Raw genomic sequence first — 19,192 nt, 5'->3', positions numbered from 1 at the left:
GTTTTCTGTCATTGAGAAATCATGTCATGATATTATTTGGTCCCTCATAGGTTTATGTTCACTAGAAAATGTAAAGTAAAAAATGATTACTCAAAACACTGCATATTGAGAAGACCAAATTCAAGGGGAATGCCTGGTAACAAACAATTCAGAACTTTTTAGATATAAACAGAGAATACCTACTGAATCACTTAGCATAGATTCATGATTTAATACTGAGGGAAATGCTGTATTATAGACAGGACTGAATGAAAGGAATTATTCAGAATAAGGCAAATTCCAAAGTAGCAGCAAACATTTTGAGAGCGCATTTTAGGGTGATAAGTCAGTTGCTCTATTGCACTGAGTCAGGTAGTACTTTATAATCTATATGAGAGTAAGAGTGCACTCCACCCCCATACTAAAGGAACTGACAAGTTATGTATTGTAATAATCTTTTAACAGCAAAAAAAAAATTGCTTAATGTCATTACTAGCTGAGCACATTGAACTGTAGATGAAACTATGTGAGGTGAGGATAGACTTACCCAGTCTTTTATTATATATAACTTTGTGTTTGGATAACTACTATATATAAAATATATTAAAATTTACTATGATAGATGATAGTTACATTCACAAAGAAGCCTAAAATTTACTGAGCTGATTTCTCTTCTTTTCCTGGGTAATTAGGAATGTCTGATGCATGGGAATCTGTTATCAATGGATTACCACCATAATTTTAACTAAAATATGGGCACTGGCACTGTCATCCCATTGCTCATTGACTTGCTCGAGTGGGCACCAGTAACGTCTCTCATTGTGAGACTTCTTGTTGCTGTTTTTGGCATATCCAATACGCCACAGGTAGCTTGTCAGGCTTTGCCTTGCGGGTGAGATACTCTCGGTAGCTTGCCGGGTTCTCCAAGAGGTGCGGAAGACTCAAACACGGACTGGCTGTGTGCAAGGCCCTACCTCTGTGCTATCACTCCAGCCCAAAATATAGTATGTCTAAAATTTATATAACTTCTTTTCTTACAGAGCAAATAAAACATTTGTAACTATATTAGGAATTAATATTCTGGCAGTGTAAATAATCAATGGCATAATAAATTATATTTGGAAAGTTTATTTTATATTTAAATGTTTTATGAAGTATCTATAGAAATGTATTAACTGTCAAATGTAAACTTTGATATAAAATTATAGATAAAAATAAGTGTTTACAGTAACACATATAACCAAAGTTAATTATGCTGGAGTATAAAGATTAAATGATCTTGTTAAGAAATATTAAAATGTCTATTAAGGACTATAGTCCTTAATAGGATTACATTATAAGGGTCACGTTGGTCATCTGGGATTTTGTAGATATATTATTTAGGCAAATTATTGCCAAAATTATTGCAAAATAATTTTAAAGGAATTATAATTATTGACCTCAGACAGATGGTATATTGAGAGAAAAAATATGAAAGCTATTTGTTATGCATTAACTTCATGATTAGTACATGAGGGAAAATTTTTTTGGAGGAGAATAAAAATTATCTGGACTGATTTTTTTGTAATTACAATAAAAGAATGACCAAGTCAGTATGTTAATGGCACAAATTCATTACCTATGCAATGATATAAGTGCCCCTGAATTATGATTTTTTTAAGAAAGCATAATTTATTGAGACTGTGGTATTACAAAATTTTTAGGGAAAATGAATTAAAAATCAATAATTTATGCTTTCCTTGTTTCATGTGATAAACTGAACTGTTTATAAAAATGTCTTTATTAAGGCCTGCAGAGATACTGCAGTGGGTAGGCTGCTTGCCTTACGCATAGCCTATCTAGGTTCAAATCCCTGCTTCCCATATTGTCCCCTGAGCACTGCCAAAAAGTAAGTTCTGAGTGCAGAAGCAGGAGTTACCTCTGAGAACATCTGGCTATGGCACCAAAACTTAAAACAAATAAACAAACAAAAACCTCAGGAAACAAACAAATAAACCCAACAATTTATACCTATTAATATATAGCAAAAAACATTTCTGATGTGGAAAGCAAGAGATCAGGAAGACCTACAGGACCAAACATACTTCTTACTGACTTGTATGGATTCTTGTTTGGTTATTAAAATTATTTGTGCTGCTTAATAATGACTATCATGCTTTTATGGATCTTATTTTGAATAACTTGTGATCTAGAAACACACACCAGTTGAAAATTTCATCTTTGGAAGAAATTTCTATTCAGACAATAAAAAACTCTCATTGCTTACAGTTCTGAATGTTTATTTCATCAACTGTATTTTCATGGATGCTTGGAATTATATTCTTATATCTCTTTATACACAGACAGAGTAAGAAAAAATGGAAATGAGAAGATTTTTATACTAGAACATTAATTTAACTGTTGAATCTATATGCTCACTTGAAAATGTGAGATGTTTCCAAAATCAAAGTTTATGAGGCAGGGACAAATTTGGAGCACTCCATATAGCTGAATGTTGGTGTTATATGGTATGCTTTTATAAATCTTATATAATGTAATTGAATAGACAAATGGGTTAGCATAAATTAAGATGGAATTGAATCTAACAATGTATTCTATAATTTATGCATTCTTTATATAGACTAAATTATCATTTCTCATATTTTATTTCATAAAACTTGGTGGCTAAAATGTATGAATAAAGTCATAAAAATTGACTTTTAGTAATAATACAAAACAGCTTTCATCATCATCATCTTCTTCTTCTTCTTCTTCTTCTTCTTCTTCTTCTTCTTCTTCTTCTTCTTCTTCCTCTTCTTCTTCTTCCTTTTTTCTTTCTCTTCCACCCCTCCTTTTTCTCCTCCTCCTCCTTCTTTGATGTTGTTATAAATATAGAAAAGCTTGTGTGGAAATATGGGCCCACTTACACACTGAAAAATCTCTCACTCTTCTAATAATTTTTATCACTCCTCTGTATAGTACAAGAAAAAGATCCAACCATGCCATTTTCTCTTTTGGAAGAAATCTTGCTGGGACAGGTTGAGAACACACATCTGACTGATTTGTTCTGTATATCACTACTTTCCTTCTTTTTGGTATCTTTTCTCTTGAGATTATTTTTATTACCTTTGATTTGTCAATATAGAGTCCAGATTTAGGTACAAAATATCCAAAAGATCGTGTGACACATTACTGCCAACTGCAATTCGTGTCTGTGAAGGGAGTGGAAGCAAAATCAGTGTATTGAACCTTCTTTGAAAAACTTAGTGAATCTTTGTCTTACACAAGTTCGCTGTTCATTAAAATTCTGTAGCAAAAGTGGGAAAATTATCATGCATTTTTGTTTTCAGGGCTCTGCCTCCAAGCTAAATAATACTTAAGCCTACTCAAAATGGATTATCTGCCTTGCTTCATTATAATCTATGACTTTGTCTGTTTGGATTCAGTGGGAAGTGCAAGGTGAAATACAACTCCTACATTTTTTTCAAATATTGCATCATTCCATGATTAAATGGAAAAGTCGGACTGTCTGTCACTTGTAGAATATTTCCATTTCATGGGGACAAGAGGATTAATAAATTGAGATTTACCTGTTAGCTGAGAATGAAGCAAATATTGATTTAAGTGTTCAGCATGTGCATCTGCTGCTAGGGGTCTCTCTTGCATCAATTAATATGGAAGCCACGCAAAAAATAAAAACAAGAAAAGTGTAAGAATAAAGAAAAAAACAACAATTCCTGTGTCTTAAATTAACTTCAGTTGATAGTGATAACACAGTTGTAAAACTTATCTTTTGAGTAAATAGAGGGTAAGAGACTGTGGATTCTGGTTTTTACAAGAACATACCAGTTTGATTTAATAACTGTTTAAACCTCTAGATTCATGAGTTGTGTAGTAGGAACATTTGATATTTACGTTAAAAACAAGTCACTTCAACTGTAGTATGATATGTTGGAGAAGTTAACAGATTAATTAACCAATTTTAATATAAATTTATGTGTATACTATGTTTTATAATTCGCTTTTCTTAAAAACCTTGAGTTATCTGGTTTAGCGATAAGAGCAATTTAAATCAGGGTAATTAACTCTGTGGCCAAAATGACTGTCGGTTAGAAAATGTATATATATACAAATAAATTAAGACTTAATTTCCACTAATTAATAATGAATTGCTTTTTTGACTATTGGCGATTGAGTATGAGGATTTGAAGTCATTTGGAGCTTGACTACAAAAATTTTATTTCTTCTTCATTATTTATAAAATATTTTGGATAGCTTCCCTCATTATTTCAAGTTTTCAAATTTTAACCTATATAACTTTTATTACTTAAAAATCATTGATTTAAAAGATTATAAATATCTTAACGATACAATTTTACACCTCCTCAAAATCACATTGAAGGGGTCCCTGAGACACAGGTGCAGGAAAACTGGTACTCTGGTGGATGGGTGTGGTTAGAAATGATATGTCCATAAACAGCTATAATTAATAGTATTGTACACCATATATATCATAAAACAGTTTAAAATTTTTAAATAAATTAAAAAAGCATTGTTTAATGTAAACAAATTTGATAGTCTTGCTATTAGTGCTACTTCTTTTGTATAAAAGTAACATCCCTTCCATGGAAAATAAGATATTTCAGTAAGCACTTCTTGTTATTGTTTTTGGTTTTGTGATAGACCCAGCCATGATCAGGGGTACTCCTGGCTCTGTATTCAGGAATTACTCCTAGCACTGCTCAAGGAACATATGGAACCCCAGGGTTTGAACCTACATCAGCCATTTGCAAGGCAAGTACTCTAACCACTATACTCTTTTCAACCCCTGAGAATTTTCTAAAGTTCTCAATGTAACCTACATAATTCAGGATCATAAATATCATAAATTCAGGATCGTAAATTGGATATACAAAACCAATCAGATTACATATCCATAAGTTGTATCACTTGTCATCCCATTGTTTATCAGTTTGTTTGAGCAGGCACCAGTAATGGCTCCATTTGTCCCTTTCCAATGCTAGTGTAGCCCAGTGGTGTCTGCTCGCTGCAGGAACATGAGAGCCTCAAACTATTCATTCAGGGTCTTGATGAAGAAGTCAACTGTCTTGTAGGTGAGCAGCCACAGGGTCTTTTGACATCCTTTGGAATTCAATTGGTAACAGCTCTAGTCCAGTGGTTGTCTCTTAATTGTACTACATGTCCGGCCCATTTGATTTTTGATACCTTGGCAAACAAGACAGAGTCCCTGATTCTTGACCAGAACTCTGGATTCCTTCTCTCACTTGAGTGAAATGTGATGTTCCAAGCATAGCTCTTGTGATTTCTCTTGATTTCTCTTTGGGAGACCCGAATAGCGTCCTCATCCTGTTTTAGTAGGGCCCAGATTTCTGAGGCATATGTTAGTGCATGAAGAACGGTGGAGTCGAAAAGACTGCGAACTAAGCTTTTGCCCCACACCGGCTAACAGGGGAAATATCCTTCTTCCTTGTTTTTTCTTCCCTCCCGGAGGAAACGGTGTGGTGTCCGCCATTTTATGGAACTTTTAAACAGGTATGAACTTGGTGGCGTGGGAAAAAGAAAAAAGTGTTTTGAACTTGAAACAGCGGGACACCTGGGCAGTCTCGGCCCGGGACCAGTGCAGGCTCGAGCTCCGCCAAGATTCTACCTGGGTGGCCATGCCTTTGCACAGCTGCTTTGCTGCTGAACGACCAGGATCCAGAGCCAGCTATATTACTTGGGGTAAGTGCTTGCAGCCATGTCTCCAGACTGTGAACTAAGCTTTTGCTCCATGCTGCTCCAGGAAGGGAAATGACTCAATTTCCAACTTAAATCTCCCTGGACTTAATTACTAAAATACATAAATCCTTTGTATCTCTTCATTCTCATCAGTGGAAAACTAAATATCAAATGTTTCCCTGTCAATAGGGCAGGGGATATTCTTGGGGGATAAATTCCAAAAATAATAGTGAGTTCTGTGTTGAAACTCCAACAATAATAGTGAGTTCTGTGTTGAAATATGGAATGTAATCAAGGTAAAGAGAAAAGGAAGTGAAATTTATCAGTTATGTGGGGGGGGTGGGGGGTGGAGGTATACTGGTTTTGTTTTTTTTTGTGGTGGAATATGGGCACTGGTGAAAGGACAGGTGTTTGAGCATTGTATATCTGAGACATGGTGATTCAATAAAATAAATTAAAAAAAAAGAAAATATATGCCTGGAGCTGGAGTTTTTTTTCCTCTTAACCACTTCTTTCTTTCTTTCTTTATTTTTTTGCTTTTTGGGTCACACCCGGCAATGCTCAGGGTTACTCCTGGCTCTGGTCTCAGGAATTACTCCTGGTGGTGCTCAGGGGACCATATGGGATGATGGGAATCGAACCCGGGTAGGCCATGTGCAAGGCAAATGCCATACCTAATGTGCTATCACTCCAGCCCCTCTTAACCACTTCTTTGACGCTCTTGAAGGCGTTCCATGCTGCTCTCTTCCTCCTGCGCATTTGTCACCAAATTCTGCAGGATGGATATGTCATTCCCAGAGTTCTCCCTTCTGAAATGCGACATGCCATTTTATCGGTAAAGATGCGTACAGCACCTGGTCCAGACAATGTCAGACCTGAACACCTGAAGAATCTTCCGCCAGTACTTGTCAATATTCTGGCTCTGCTATTCACATGCTACCTGTCTGAATGCAAGTTTCTGTCACAATGGGAAACCAGTAGGACTGTCCTATTGTACAAGAAGGGGGACTTTCAAGACATCGGCAACTATTGCTCAATCTGCCTGTTGTCCGTCGTCTACAAATTATTCACTCCAGTCATCCTGAATAGGATTGGCAGAACACTAGATGAAGGACAACCATGTGAGCAAGCCAGGTTCCGAAAAGGATTCAGCACAATCGACCATATCCACAGAGTGACCAAGCTCATTGAGGTTTTGCAAGAGTTTGAGTACTACTCTAACATTCACTGATTTAAAGAAGGCCTTTGATTCTGTTGAGACTGAAGCAGTCATCAAAGCCCTAGCCAAACAGGGCGTTCAAACTCAATACATCAGTGTCCTCTGCAAGCTATACTACAGATTCACCACCAGGATCTCACCATTCTACAAAGAAGTGATCATTGATGTAAAGAGAGGGGTTCAGTAGGCCAATACCATTACACCGAAACCCTTAAGTGCCACCCTTGAGAACTTCATGAAAGGACTGGAATGGGAAGGAATGGGAGTGAAGATAGATTGTTGGCAACTACACCACCTCTGCTTTGCTGTTGACTTCCTTCTCATAACACCAAATATCAGCCAAGTGGCGTGAATGCTGGCAGACGTCGACCGTGTGTGTGGAAAGGTCTGACTGCACCTGAATCTCATGAAGACAATATTCATGAGAAATCGACTAGTTCCTGATGTTTCATTTGCCCTCAAGGGAATGACCATCTCCAAATGCAGCAAATGTACCTAGGACGAGAACTCAACACAACATATCCATACTCTGACCTTAATTTAAATTATATAATCTACAACTTTTGTTATGCATTTAAGTGTATATGATTCTATGTAATGCTGGAACGATAGCACAGTGGGTAGGGGGTTGGCCTTGAACGTGGCCGACCTGGGTTTGATTCTACTATCCCTCTTGTAGAGCATGACAAACTACTGAGAGTATTTCGCCCACATGGCAAAGTTTGGTATGATACCCGTGTCATATTCGATATGTCAAAAAAGGTAACAACAAATCTCAAAATGGTGATGTTACTGGTGCCTGCTTGAGCAAATCGATGAGCAATGGGATGACCGATACAGTAATGCAGTGATGTAATGCTTTACATGATATGAATAAGTATCCATGACAAGGGAAGGATTAAATAATTTATCCACAGACATTGATACAACAATAATTTTAAATTAGAATAGTCACGGGGCTGGAGAGATAGTACAGTGGTTGTGGCAGGTTAGATTTCCAATACCCCATATAATCTTCCAAGATTGCCAGGAGTGATCACTGATTAGAGAACTAGGGTAAGCCCTGAGCACAGTTGTATATGACCCAAAAAAAGAAACTTAATAAAAATAAAAATGAAATTGAAATAGTCAGAAATGATCATCATCAAGGTAAACAACTGCAGTTTTTTGAGGGACATGTAAGACTATACGACTGATGCTTTCTTCCACTTAACAAAAATATAAAACACTTTAAAGAAAAATATCATGGAGTAATAACTGAAAAACAGCAGTAACAGGGCATTAGGTAGAACATTTTACTCTACAATCTTTACATATTTAAGTTATTTTGTTATTTGACTGTAATTTTTAGGGATAACTTAACACTAATTAAATAGTTGTCTTAAGTGAATATAAATGAATCTCGCATTTCATCTTGTAAAGGCGACAAAACCCTTCCTGTCAGCTTTTGGACAATGAAAAGTCATATATATATGTTATGTATATATATATACATATATATGGGCATATATATGCTGTATATATATGTAAGTCATATATATGTGGGCAATGAAAAGTCATATATATACATACATATGTATATATTATGCATATATTTACATATATACATATATAAAAATATATATATATCAGCCCTCTCATCTCCTTTTCATCCTTCAAAGCCAGTATTTCACTGCTGAGTTTTAGTCTTGTTGATCTATCGGGAGGTGACAAGGCAGTGTTGAAGTCTCCAACTCCTACTGTGTTGCTACCGATGTCCTCCTTAAAATCTACTTGCAGTTGTTTTAAGCGTTTTGGTGGTCCCTCATTGAGTATATATACATTCAGGAGTGTAATTTCTTCCTGATGTATCATTACTAAAAATTGACCTTCACTGTCGCTTGTAAGTTTTTTCAGCCTAAAATTTATGTTGCCAGGTACTGGTATGATCACCCTGGCCTTTTATGAGAGAGATGTTTGCTTGAAGAATTGTTTCCCAGCCTTTCATTTTGAGTCTGTATTTGATCTTACTGTTCAAATGTGTTTCTTGTAGGCAGAAGGATGTTGGATTAATGTTTTTAATCCATTTCTCAACCTTGTGTCTTTTAATTTAAACCATTGACATTGAGAGAGATTATTGTCATGGGGTTTTATTTTGCCCATATCTCTGTATTCTTTGAGGAAAATTTTGTTAATATATTTCCCAATTTATTTCTTTTCTTATAAGAATCCTACCAGTGTTTAGAACAGCTAAAATATTAACCCTTTATTGAATGAGTAGTGGGTAAATATTTTCTCTCAGTTTGTCAGAAAATCAAGTTACTATGAATCAGCTCAATAAAAGAGTTAAAGGATTTTCACAAGAAAATTATAAAACACTAATAAAATAAATTAAAGAGGACATGAAGCATTGGAATTACATCTTCATTTATAGATGGGATGGAATAAAGTAAAATAACAATCTTGCTCAAAGTATTATACAGGTCAATTAAATCCATTTAAAATTACTCATGACATTTTTTAAAAGACATAGGTTAAACACTAGTAAAACTTATTCGGATTATTAAAACACTCTGAATAGGCAAATAAATCTTAGAAAAATAGAAGATGGAATGCTTCTCTTTCCCCAAGTACAAATATACTCTAAAGATGTAGTAATAAAATAGTGTGATACTGGATTAAGATAGACTGCCAGAACAATGGACAGAACTGAAAGTCCAGAGAGTCATCTTCAGGCTTATGCATAGTTAATCTTTGAAAAAGGGGGCAAAGATGCGGGAGGGGGCCAAAATAAATAAATTTCGGGTGTATAAATAGTCATCAATGTATGTTGGGAAAACTGGTCAGTCACATGCAAAAAGTGAACTCAGACCCTATTCCAACACCATGCATAAAAGTAAAATTAAAATGGGTAAAAGACCTTCACATTAGACCTGTATCTATAACTTACATTGAGGAAAACATAGTTACAATACTTTATGATATTGAATCTAGAGACATTGTAAGTGATTCAGTCCCATTAACCAAACTAACAGAAATAAAGATAAACAAATGGGACTACTTCAACCTAAGCAGCTTCTGCATTGCAAAAGAAGTGATGATCAGAATAAAAAGACACCCTGCATACTGATTCATTTTTTATATCATTTTAATATCAATCTATGTTAAAATACTCAAATCTTATAATTAGAAGTTCTTTAGTGTGAATAGTAATATTTGATGTCTCAAAATGTAAATAATAAGAAACCCTCCAATAAGAAGTACATTAGGAAAAAAATGAGGTAACACATGCAAATTCTTGAGACCAAAGCAACAGTAAAGTAGTTAGACTGCTTCCTTTACATGTGATGTCGCTGACCTGGGTTCGATCTGTGGTGCCACAACGGTCCTTCAGTACTGCCAGAAGTGTCCCAAGAAATAAACCTGAGTATATGATGATGACTTTACAGTGAAGATTGTTGTATCTCATCACAGAACTATTAAGTCTTTGTATAAGAGATTAATAAAATGTTATTATAGGCTAGTCCGAACATGTGAAGAGGGACCTTGAGCATGACTGTGGCTAGGCTCTGGAGGTCTTCGGCCACCAGGAGCTCTGCTCAGGGTGGGGAGGGAAGCTGGAGCCCATCCTCTCCCAGGAGGCCCCCGGGAAGACTAGCCAGGCGTGTAGGCAACAGATTCTTGAGACTCTTGAGGGGATGAGTTCCAGCTCTCCCTCTGGGAAAACCTGGCAAACTACTGGGAATTTCCTGCCCACACAGGAGATCCTGGCAAGGTCCCCATGGTATATTAATATGCCAAAACCAGTAATATAATTGGATGATATAATTGGAGATATAATTGGATATAATTGGAGATATAACAGGTGATATAATTGGCGATAAATTTTTAACTGGGTGGTGGCACTGGGGTGTGTGCGTGACTGTCAGGGGCTTCAGAAATTAGGAGATGTGGGGAGGTGGGTGGATTAACACATCTCCAACTTTGTGTAAGCCTGGAGATTTCAGTCACAAAACCAGCATACTTGAGTTTTTCAGCAAATTAAACCTAGGTGAGGTTTGTCCCAAGCATTGGAATACAGTGAAGGGTATGACATTGGTTGTAGAGTGTGGAAGCTTTTGGCAACCATGGTTCTTTTTAGGTCAGCACTTGGCTGACCTGCCTTTACTCTGAGGTGCCCCAGATGACTCAGCTTGAGCGGGGTCTGGAAGAATTTGTGCTTGTATAATGGCATGAATTTTATACATTTAGATATAGTGTATGTACTCTTAATATCTAGTATCCAAAATAAATCTGTAATATAAAGATGGGTAGTATAATATAATTATAGTACAATAATAATATGTACTCATCATCATCATCATCATCATCATCATCATCATCATCATCCCATTGGTTGTTGAATTTCTCGAGCAGTCTCAGTAACATTTCCATTTGCACTAGTCCTGAGATTTTAGAAGCCTCTCTTTACTCATCCTTTCCAATGGTGCCACATTGGAGGCTCTTTCAGGGCCAGGTGAATGAGACCCATCATTGTTACTGGTTTTGGCATATAAATATGCCATAGGGAGTTTGCGAGGCTCTCTCATGTGGGCAGAAAACTCTTGGTAATATGTACTAAATTTTCTAATATTACACAGATTATCTAAAATATAATAGACATTTAAACAGAAAAGGAAAAGAACTAGAGAAAAAGACCTAAGGGCAAGTAAACATAAATTTTTATAAGGTGAAAAATATTAAAGAATCTTAATATAGTGTTTTATGTATATGATAAATAATTTAGATTCATTTCATTGGAGAAATAAATCAATGATGAATAATTTGAAGTAAATTACTTACAGTCTTCCACGGAATCTCAACAGAGTAAAATAGGCCTGAATTTCATGCAACTCTGATTTACTTAAAGCTTTAAGTATCAAAATTTATTTGAACAAAATTAAGGAATTTCTTTTCATATGATAGTTTTTATTGTAGATTAATATTTCATTCACTTTTTTGTCCTATGCAATTTATGAGAATTATTCTTCATTGAGATAGCGAGGAAGTATATGCACTAATTATGGACTGAACACTTTGAAACCTACCCATTTCTGCTGTCATAATAGAATTGATTGATTTAAAGTGGATATTTATGTTTATATTAAGGATAATAAAATTTTTTTTAAATAAATCTGATAGCCAAAGTAGCACTGTAACATTGTAACAATGTCATCTGGTTGTTCATCAATTTGCTTGAATGGGCACAAGTAATGTCTCCATTGTAAGACTTGTTGTCATTGTTTTTTGGCATATCAAATATGCCATGGGTAGCTTGCCAGCTTCTGCCATGTGGGCGGGATGCACTCCATAGCTTGCTCGACTCTCCAAAAGGGACGAAGGAGTATTGCTCCTAATTCCTGATTGCTTCCTTGTCTTGTAACTAAACTTTGGGACATTAAGACAAGGAACTGGGGAAATTATTGGTTAGAGGTATTTCTCTATTTGTGTCCCTTCTGGTCAATAAAATGAAAAAAGAAAAATATTAATAGAAAAGAGCAAAAAGACTGATCAGTACAGAGTAGTTATATATACTTTATAGCTACTGTTGAAGGGCTTGGATATTTAAGAAAAGCTGTTGTTTTAAATATGCTGGTGTTTAAGAAAATAGAAACAAAATACGGTTATATAGAATCAGTAATTGAGACTATGTACGACCATAGGTCTCATACACAGAAAACAGACATTTCTATCAGTAGTTTTCCGATATAAGGTCAAAAGTAGAGTTTTAAAAATGCCTAGGCACAACAATACTTTTTGTTATATTTGACTGTAGAAAAGAAAAACATATAAATTGAAAAGCAACTTTTGTGTTCTAGATAAGGATTAACTCAATATATCACTGTGTTCAGTTACTCTTATCTTGAGAATGTGTATTATCCACAAGCAGGCATTTCTTTTTACCTATATATATATTGCTTATCTTCACAGTATACTTGTTGAGCATAATGTTAAAAGAGTTTTTTACTACATTTTTCAAACAGAAGGAAAAATTGACGCATTGAAGAAAATTTTGTATAGATTTCTTGTTTTCTTTATCTGTTTGTGGAGGTAGGCTTGAACCACACCCAGCAGTATTTAGGATTTATTTCTGGCGATACAGAGACTTCTCCACTCCTGGCAAAATAAGTCTGATAAGGCTTTGGAATTAAAAATTATAGGAAATATCAGAGTTAAGCCATGAATTTCAGAGCGGGAAAAATTAAACCCCATGCTTGAAATTTCAATTGTTTTTCTTTCTGTCATATTTAAAATGTTAGACATCTATAAATCAACACTTTCATTAAGGATATTAAAATTGGCTTAGAGTAAACACTTGCATTTTCTGCCTAATAAAGTAATCATCCCTGAGATCCCACAAAGAAAGGAACAAATTACTTTGCACGGATATTGTCACTGTCACTGTCATTCCGTTGCTCATTGATTTGTTCGAGCGAGCACCAGTAATGTCTCTCATTGAGAGATTTATTGTTACTGTTTTTGGCATATCCAACATGCACGGGTAGCTTGCTGGGATCTCCGAGAGGGGTGGAGGAATCGAACTCGGGTAGGCTGCGTGAAAGGCAAGCGCCCAACTGCTGCACAGATATCGTACTTAAAGAATTTCTATGCTGTATGCTGTAGTTGTTGGTATTTATCTTAAGCATAAATGGAGATTTCTGAATTAATATACACACACATGCACACACACACACATACACACAAACAAACAAAGGGCTGGAGTGAATAATACAGCAGGTTGGGCCCTCGCTTTTCTCATAGCCAACCCAAATTCTATCCCTGAGCTACATAGAATTTGGGTTTATGTAATTTCCATTACATAAACCCAATGTCCTCTGAGCCCTGGAACAAATGATCCTTGAGCACATACTTAGGAGTCAAATCTGAGCACTGCCAGGTGTGGCCTAAAAATCAAAGAGAAAAGGTGGTAAGAATATAGAAAAAGATAAACAGATTAAAAATAATCTGTGACTAAAAATATAGAGATAATTTTAGCAAAATGAAATTTTGTCCCTCTCGGAGATCCCCGCAAGCTACCTACCGAGAGTATCTTGCCCTCACCGCAGAGCCTGGCAAGCTACCCATGGCTTATTCAATATGCCAAAAACAGTAACAACAAGTCTCACAATGGAGACATTACTGGTGCCCGCTCAAGAAAATCGATAAGCAACGGGATGACAGTGATACAGTGATCCTATTATCAGAGCTATAAGGAGATATCTAAATACAATGAGAAAATTTTATCAAAATTAGTGTAAAAGAATAATATTTTTAGAAATATAACATAAGTATGCATATACATTTGTTTAATGTACAAATTCTCAATTTCAATTCAGATATGTAATTTAAAAAATTATCGGCCAATTTTATCAATATTTTTCAAAATTTTCAGTGTCAATAAAACCAAGACAATCTAAGAATTAATCACTGAGAGCAAGACCATAAAAATACATGAAAAATAAATACACAGTGGAATTCTAAATGGTGTTGGGACAGAGAAAAGAGCTTTAGAAAACTAAGAAAGTATAAATTTACTATGTTATTTAATTAGTAAAAGCTTTTTAAAAGTCTATTACAATATTATACCATTCTGTATAAGGCTTTACTATAAAGATAGTAAAAAGGTAACTGATTCTGTGTGATTCTGAGGGAGAGGGAGAGGATTCACCAGGTGAAAACATTGGGAACTTCTAGGGCTGTAAAAATATCCTATATTATATATAACTTGAAATTATCTATAATATGATACAATAGTCAACTCATTATTTTAGAGAGAGAAAATTGAACCTTAATGGTTCAAGCTAGAAACAAAACTGTTTTGGAAGATGAAGAATTTCCTGAAAAGAGTTGTAGATTATAACCAAGGTACTTTAACTATATTATTAATATATAAAGCAATCATTGTATAGGGACAATAAAAACATGTGCTGACTCACATGAATTCAGAAATTTGTGGAGTCTGTAAGAATATAGGGAAAAAATGTTGCTACAAAAATGTGTGCTGGAGATTTAGTTCAGCCGGAAGAATGCCTTGCACATGGCTGACCGCATACCATGTGCTCTGGTACCATGAGCATACTGAGAGTATTCCTGAGCTCAGAGCGAAGAGTAACCCCTGAGCATTGCTGGGTGTGACCCAAAAGACAGAATTAAAAAAACAATGTTCTTACAAAAATGTAAAAACTGTGAGACAATATTTACACACGTATAATCGCTATTGATACCATGCACTCATAAATATGATGTGATAAGTCTTTCAAATTGTTTTCCCTGGATTAGGATGAAGTGTGATGTCATTAAACATACATACTGATCTTGGATAATAACATCAATAGATGACAGATAAAGAGAACTTGGTTGCTCAATACTAGAGTTAGTATTTACAGATAGAGTTATAGAATCGAAAAATATAAAAAAATGCAGATATATGCTTACAGAGATATTTAAATATGCATATGTAGATAGATTCAAATACACACATATTTCACTTTCTCTGTTACCTGAGAGTGCAGAGACACAAAAGTACTAGTAACAATGAACTAACCTAGTATGTCTACATTTTGTTTTCTATCTCATTCTTTCAAAAAGGAATTTAGAAATCATTTTCTAAGTATGTGCTCATTTCTAGATGACTGATTTTTAGGACTCAGATTAGAAGTATTGAAGATCAGTCAGAAGCATTTGATAACACCAAAATTAAGGATGTACTTAAATAAAGTCATTAATAGAGAAATGTTAAAGAGACACAGGTAATTGAAAGAATCATTAATAGCAAAAAGTGGAATTATTTAACAATATATAGTAGCATTTGCTAAATCCAATATTTACATTTATATAATCTAATCTTTATTAATAAATCAATTATTTAATAAGTTAGTAAATAAAAACAAGAAAGACAAATCTTTCTATCAGAAGAAAACTAAGTACTAAATAATCTGTCCTCACAAGGAGCATCTGTATAAATATATATGATATATATATGATATATGCAAATTATTAGCTACACATAGTTACTTCCTCATAAGATTACATTGAGGAAAGAGGCAATGAGTAAACAATGAAAAATAAAGAAGCCAAAGAATGATTGCCTTCCCCAGGTAATAAAGTTTAACATTAAGGGGTGGAGCAACAGCACAGCAAGTAGTGTGTTTGCCTTGCACGCAGCCAACCCGGGTTTGATTCCCAGTATCCCATATGGTCTCCTGAGCACCGCCAGGGGTAATTCCCAAGTGCAGAGCCAGGAGTCACCCCTGTGCATCACCAGGTGTGACCCAAAAAGAAAAAAAAAGTTTAACATTAAGAGTCATACATGTTGCTATAATATATTATTTTCTTTGTGGTCTTCCACTCAACTAATGAGGAGAAGAATCAGACAAAGTTCGAGAAAGAAGCATGAAATAACATGTCAGATCAGAACTTTTTAAAATTGTCATATATCTCAAAAACAAAAAAAGGCTGAGGAATGGTCTCAGACATGAACTGTCAAAGAAGCTAGGATATGCATTTTAATGTTGTATTCTAGATGGGACACTGTAATTAAAAAAAATGCACACAGAACTAATGTTATTTTTATAGTCACCAAAATACCATGTCAGAGGGAGCACTGGCTTGTTGCATGTAAGATCATTCCCTTCAGCATGCAGAGACCAGACAGTGCAGGAGATGGAGCCCTAAATGAAGAAGAGTTACTTTTGTAGGTGATGAAAAATAAAGACTTTTGCTGCCTGTTGACCTATCTATATAATATATTAAATTAAGTCGTGAGGCATAGAAATATATGGTAATTAGTAACTTACATACATATAAAGATGACCAACAGAAGATGAAGACAGTATGTAAAATACAATTATTTAATTTGTTTATATTCCTGGGTCATATAATACAGATAAATGAACTATGGAAACCCATGAAAAAGATACATGACTGCTTCATCTTGTCCAAAGGCTGGATGACATGATTTCAAGAGCTTAAATAACCTGAGAGCCAAGCATTCTTTATCCTTGCTTTAAAGACAACTAATATGAGACTGGATTGAAAAACACATAAACAAATTTTTAGTCAACAATAAACTGATTATGCAAATAAAGTCCAACTTTAACTTATAAAGATTCAAAGGAAAATAAAAAAATTATATGAAACAATATGTTTAATAATGTATGAAATAATATAAAATAATATACATTATCTTCTATATGCTGAAATTTATATTCCGCTAATATGAAACTCAACCATACTTTGAAGAAATAGAGATCATGTTTTATTGTTTTGATTATATAATATCATAATGATTTATAATGATTTATAAAAAGCATTATTTTAAAATAATATTAATAGAAAAGCATTATGATAATCTACCATTTAATATTAAGGTTAAGTCTCCAGGAATTGGTAACAACCAAAATGTCAAAAAAAAGAAGACTAGAAAAAGAAATTATGTATATACGCAGTGGGATTTTATGCAGCCAATATGAAAAGACAAAATCATGCAGTTCACCAAAATTTGGACAAAATTGGAGGATTTTGTCCAATTGTGCATTTTATCTATTGTTGTACTCTGTAGCTCATAGTATGGTATCTGTCATTATTAATACTCATTAATTATTTTCTAATTAGTTAATGCATGCTCCATCTGTTAAGCCTATAACATTTCTAGCCGAAACTTTGGACTGAGGTCTTTCTGATTATAACATCAGAAGATACTCAAATTGTCTTTCCCTCTATATATTTATTTAGTTCGCAAACATATCTTTGGTCTAACAAACCTGTGAGGGGGAAAAATAAAACAAAACGACAACCTGAACGTCCCACCAGACTTCTCTCTTTTTTGTAGCATTGAATCATATGTATAAAACTCATCAGATTTCTACCCTGATTTTTATGTCCAACATTTCTTAAAATTGAAGAGCTTTGTGAAAATTTGCTCTTCAATTTTAAGAAATGTTGGACACAAAATATTACAAAGGGAATTGTTGAATAGACTAAAATAACAACATAAATTGACTATCTATAGATCTAATAAACCTATATTCTGGGCTTCATTGTATATACTTGTATGATCACTTACACAAGTATGGGTCAACCAGGATATAAAAATGCTTGGCAGTAAAAAATGAGCATTGCAGGCATGGATACTGACTTCATTTCAGTATTTCCAATCATCTCCATTGAATTGACTTTTTCTAACTACTGTGGTATTATTCCTAGGGGAAAACTTCACTCCTTCATTAATGAACAAAACTCTTATGAAATTACTCTAGCCAGTTTCTAATTATAAAAGGCAGGATGTCATAATCGTTATTTTCATAATTTTCCTCCTGCTAGACTTATGTTTCCTCTATGTCTGTTTTTCATATAACTATGCATTTCAAGACTTACTTAAGCTGTTTTTCTGTGAATAATACATAACATTTTATCTTTTAGGTTTTGTTTTTATAGATTTTTGCTCTTAATTTTTTACTTTCTATAAACCCCTGACTTTAAAAATAAGATATTTTTTTTCACTTTTTATTTATTCTTTGTATGCCTTTTGCAGATAGCAATTTAAAATCCATCTATCTATCAATAGCTTTTCTAATCACCTTTCAACTGCTTTATCCAAATGGCATAAGATGTATGTGCTAATTCCCCAAGACATGGGGATAGCAAACTTTTCTTGTTGTATTTTGGGTGGAGTGAGTCATTTTCAATAATGCTCAGGAGGTACTCCTGGCTATACCCTCATGAATTACTCCTGGTGATGTTCTGGAGAACATAGGGGATGCTAAATCAAACTGAGATTGAAAGTGTGCAAGGCAAATATCCTACTCACTGTGCTATCAATCTGGCCCCATAAATTTTTTTGCTATTAAATTTTGTGTATGTTTTATTGTGTTCAGGGCTTACTTCTGGTTTTTTACTCAGAAATGACTGCTGGTGGCAGTTAGGGGACCATATATGATCCATGGTATTGTGGATCGGTGAGAACAAGATAAGTGCCTTACTTCCTGTGCTATATATCTGGTTTAAGATTATAAAACATTTTAAAAAAATCATTCCAATAACTCCATATGGCATTTGTTGCCTTTCTTTACATGCACAAATCATACATATAGCTGAAACAATATTAAAAAAATACTGACTTTTTTTATTCGTATGAATATGTGTCTCTGCTTGTATCTTTTCTTTTAGAAAGATACTCCAAAAAGCTAAGTAATTTTGCTGATTCAAGGCCACTTTTGTTTCTAAAAATTAGCTCTTACATCAATGAATGAAGGTAAG

Source organism: Sorex araneus, chromosome 4 (genome assembly GCF_027595985.1).
Source record: "Sorex araneus isolate mSorAra2 chromosome 4, mSorAra2.pri, whole genome shotgun sequence".
Classification (NCBI taxonomy): Eukaryota; Metazoa; Chordata; class Mammalia; order Eulipotyphla; family Soricidae; genus Sorex; species Sorex araneus.
This window is presented reverse-complemented; position numbering follows the sequence as displayed.